The following is a 5,244-nucleotide window of genomic DNA, read 5'->3' on the forward strand; positions in this document are numbered from 1 at the left end:
CCTTCGAATGAATGTCATTGAATGATCGCCTTGTTACATATTGTGTATTATATTGGCAATGGATTGCTTACTTCAAAGCTTATAATATGAGATGGATGCTGGATCAATGATAACTTTTTGCCATGGTATATTATTGTCAGTTGGCCATGGATTGTAAATAATATCAACTTTTACAAGCTGTTGTAAGTAGTGCAGAACACATGTACTCAAGACAAGAATAACTTTATGTTTAAGGTCAACCTTAAAAGGTGGTCTATAATAGGCCTCAGGGAATGGTTTTGGGAATGATAGGCTTTAAAAGAAAACTGAAAAAATTAATATTCAAGCATTTTTGAGGAACTATCATGCAATTATAGATAATTAAGAACCATGCAAAAAACTGCATAAAAGGTGCGGCCTTCAAAAAGCCTGGGTGAAAAAAGTTGTGAAATCAAAGGTGGCAGCCATGTCATGATGTGGATAAATTTTAATAATGCATGGCTTTGCGCATTAATAAAATTTAGAAAACAGTCAGAGAAACAACTCTTTATACTCTTCTACAACATAGCTATAGCCACTATAATTATTCCTTCTGTAATAAAACAGCATTTGGCTAATTTTGCTGCCTCAAAATTTTATAAATTAGCTATAGGTTGTGTGTTACTGGAAGGACCTTTATATAGACTGGAATAGGTGCATGTTACTGTGAGAGGTATCTGATTAATCCTTGCATGCACCTGTGTCTGTATAACACTATTAAACATTGGATGCTAACACACTTCTTTTGTTCAATAATTGAGTGACTCCATGACTTTCAATATTTGGGACAAATAAAATTATGCTCACAGGAGCTAGCAATTTTTGCACAACAAAATCTTTCAGGTATTCTCGGAGCTCACATCAAATCGCATCAAATTGTACCTACTCAAATCATCTTCAAGTAAAAATACATTTCAACTTTGTAATGAACGATGATACCTTAAGATTTTGCAGCACAGAAAGAAATGTCAGTCTAGATGTGTAAATGCATCCATCAATTGCTGTTCCAAATGTGTATATACATGTTTTGTGTAACTGACCTAGTCAGACATCTTAAAATCTGGTGCAATAGCTACTTGTGTCTCTATGATAATCTTCCAGTTAAGCAACTAATACTGCAAAATTAATGTGACCGAATTGTCGAACTTTGGACTTTGGAAAATCACTCATACGGATGCATTTGACACGTCTCTTGGTGCAAATCCACTTATTAAATTCTCAATTCCTTAAATATACAAGAAAGTTTTTGAACTATTTTTAAAGTTGAACCCTGCACTAAATAGCATCACGTTAAACATTAAAATTCTAATTATTTCATGCTTGACAATACGGGCGATTTTCCAAAAAATTCAGTCACAAATTCCATCCTGTCAAAATCATTATGGTACGTAATCACCACTATATAGGTGAATTGATCTTTCCCATCGTAAGGTGCTGCCGATGCAAGTATTTCCTAGCTATTTTTTGTTTCAATCATGAGCCAGTTTTTTTTTTAAACTGAACCAGTATCATTAAATCAACTCTCTAGAGTTCCTACGGATACATATACATGAAAACGACAAGGAGAAAACATCCTGACCGCCTGGCAGACTCCTGTAAGTGTTCAAGCATTAATCGGATGGCTGCAGGTTCGAGGTTGCCCAGGACCAGTCATGGATTTTTTCTCACCTTTTCAAACACACTTTCTGTAACAACTCTAGACAGTCTGTAGGACCAGTTTTCCTACAGACCTTCAGCACTTGTGCTGTAAAGCCTTAATAAATAAATAAATTAAAACTGATGACATCCTCACACTACTAAGAGCATCAACACTTTGGAATCAATACAACATAGGGCTGCATCCAACAGCAGGTTTAATCCCTTGTCTCAATGCTGGAGCAAACCATCTGCATCCAAGAGTTTAAATGGCCTACCATTCAACAACACCACACTATTTGTCATGTACACAATAGTCTTCACCACAGATCTAGAATTTCATTACCTTTTCATGAGCATTATCAGCTATCTGAAAACTCAACCAGATCTCATCCTCTATCCATATGACCAATTACATCTATTTCTCATATCATTATCCCTTCTTTGTAAACAGCACATTCCTTTGGAACTCTATACCATATGCCATCCTACAATAAAGAAGTCAACTCTGTTCTGCTTGGCCTTACGCCGTTATCTTTTCTGGTATTTGTGTAACTATACAAGGTTTTTTGTTCTGTTATTAAGTGCTTTTGTAATGCCGTGCTCATTTATTGTTCGTATGCTTATGTGTGGGGAGCAGGTATGTCCTTTTGTACAACCGTCATTATAACAAAATTGATGATAATAATAATACCTGCACATTCCCTAACCTTTTTATCAATATTACATAGGTGGATGCATTGTGCAGTCCTGCACTCTCCACAAATATATACGTACGTACGTACAGCTTCCCTGAATTCATTATCATGGCTCAACTGTATATGCATCTTAGTTTCACTTGTATATCAACTTTCGGTTAGTCACATTTGTGTACATTTTAAGTACCACCCTACCAGCATGCTTGGTGTCTCGTCACTGTACATTTAAATGTATCATGTACAACTACTTAAGGCAAAACATATGATATAAAAGTATACAATTATGACCATACAGATAGTTACTTGGTGTGTGTTTTCATATGAATCTTCAGGTAAGTGGAAGTGATAAATGCTTTACTACAATACAAACAGTGGTAAGGTTTCTCTCCCGTATGAGTTCTTAAATGAGTACAGAGATAACCAGAAGTTGTAAATGCTTTACTACAATGTTTGCATTTGTAGGGCTTTTCTCCTGTGTGAGTTCTAAATGTAGTTGTAAATTATGACCTCGTGTGAATATTTTGCTACAATGATGACACGGGTAACGTTTCTCTCCTGTATGGACTCTTAAATGTCTATGAAGACAAGTAGAAGTAACAAACGCTTTGCTACAATATTGACATTTATAGGGCCTTTCTCCTGTACCAGCTCTTAAATGTATTTGCAGTTTATCACCTCGTGAGTATTTTTTTACCACAGTGATGACATAGGTAGGGCTTCTGGTTAAGGAGTTTGTACATGACAGGTAAGATGAGTAGATGTTGCAAATGCTTTGCCACAATATTGACATTTGTAAGGTTTTTCTTTGGTATGAGTTTGCACATGACTGGCATGCTCACCAGATGATGTAAATGACTCAGCACAATATTGATATTGAAATAGTTTCTCTCCAGTGTGAGCTCTCTGGCTCTTAGAGAAGAATCACAAATGCCTTGCAGCAGTACTGAGATTTATATGGTCTTTCTCCTGTATGACTTCTCAAATGAATTTTCAGGTGGTGGCTATACTTATATTGTTTTCAGCAATGATCACATCGGTGTGGCTTCTCCATTTTATGAACCTTTTCATGACTGCATAAAATACTTGAGTAGTGCAATGCTTTATTGCAATGATTGCAAATGTAAGGTTTCTCCCCAGTATGGGTTCGTAAATGCTCTTTTAGAGTAGCTTTAGCTGTAAATGCTTTACAACAGTATTGACACTGAAATGGCTTCTCGCCTGTGTGAATCCCCGTATGATGCTTGAGACCATCAGCTGATGTAAATGTTTTACTACAGTGTTTACACTTCTCTCCAGTGTGGGCTTGTAAATGACGTTTCAAGTTACTATTGTTTGTATACACTTTACTGCAATACTGACACTTGTAGAGCTTCTTTTCAGTATGGCTTCTCATGTGTGATGTCAGATTATTACGTCTTGTAAATTTCTTACTGCAAATTTGACATTCATAAGGACGGTCTCCATTATGAGTTTGTAAGTGTTCCTGTAGATCTTCATTTTATGTAAAAGATTTGTCACAGAATTGACATTTGAAGTGTTCACTATCACCAGCTGGAATTGGTGTCTGTGACGTTGAAGAATTGGAAACTTCTTGAGAGCTTGAGTATGTGGATGTGAGATGGTCATTTTGTTCATGTCTCCTGATATGTTGTTGAAGGTTGATCAGTGTAGTAAACACTTCTCCACGTTTTCCACACTTGAACACTTGTGGATTAGCATCACGACAAGCTTGACTGTACTTCAAGTGAAGATCAAAATTATTTTTCTCCACAAACTGTGATTGGCAGTGAGCACAAGTGTAGTTGCAATCTGTACAGTATATATAGCCAAGATACACAGACAAATACTACAAATACTCAACAAAAATCATTTCAAAATTTATATGCAGTTTGATCCCACATGGGAGCATCAGCTTTTACAAAATAACTCTTTTATGAAGTACAATCCCAAATATTTTTTCAATTTATTCTGGAATTGTTCTTTTAATTATCACACTCCCGAAAATATGTTAGCATAATCAGCAGATCACTATCATGGTAGTACTGTATGGTAGAGATCATGAAGGTGGCTTTTCTGCCCATATTATCACCCCAAAACTAACATCACTCTAACTTTCCAGGATTGGATAGACACAATTAAGCTCAAAAATGATTTCAGAGTGACCCCAACTTCTTACAACAAGTTACTGTAAAATCTCTGAATCTTCTACTAAAAGATTATACCTCCAACCAAGCAACTATACAGGTAGTACTAATGGCTTGATTTTTTCACTGTCCATTGTTACAGTAGCTTCACCCTCAGACATGCCTTTTGCAGCAGCTACAATGCATACATCATGGACTTACCCTTGTCCACACCATTTATTTTCCCCCATACTGCGTTTAGGTGTTGATTCAACGCATGATAGCTAGATATTATGAGAGTTTGAGTTGTCCGTAATTCCATAGTGAGGTGCTTCTCACACTGTTCTTCATTTGTAACTCTGTATAAAAGGTATAGCTGAAAATGAAACGTTCACTTCTTTGTAATTGATAGTCGGGTGTGACTGTGTTTACATGCAATTTCTGTAGCAACTGAATTAATTGCAGAGACGCTTCTTAACTACTGTTCTTCATTTGTAATGCTGTGTAATGGGTATAACAAAGCTGCAAATCAAGTGGAGTTGCCACGTCACAATTCAGGGAGCACATAATGTAAGTCACTCAATTGATTATCTACAGTACATCTGCACACATGTATACTAGAGGACGTTTAATCCCTACTTTGGTCATACCTATGTTACAGTAGACATAACACTGCTTGAAGGTTCTTAGTTTACTGATTTGCTAAGCTGCTTTACTGTAGTTGTACCCATAGTAAAGTGTCAGTAACTTTAAGTATATGGAACATAATT

General features: G+C 36.2%; 1 pseudogene; it reads right to left on the reverse strand.

Annotated features, from left to right (window-relative positions):
- Positions 1–3,320: 3,320 nt before the first annotated feature.
- LOC136241596 (zinc finger protein 57-like) lies at positions 3,321–4,796 on the reverse strand (annotated as a pseudogene).
- Positions 4,797–5,244: the final 448 nt, after the last annotated feature.

This window comes from Dysidea avara, chromosome 1 (assembly GCF_963678975.1).
Source record: "Dysidea avara chromosome 1, odDysAvar1.4, whole genome shotgun sequence".
NCBI classification, from domain to species: domain Eukaryota; kingdom Metazoa; phylum Porifera; class Demospongiae; order Dictyoceratida; family Dysideidae; genus Dysidea; species Dysidea avara.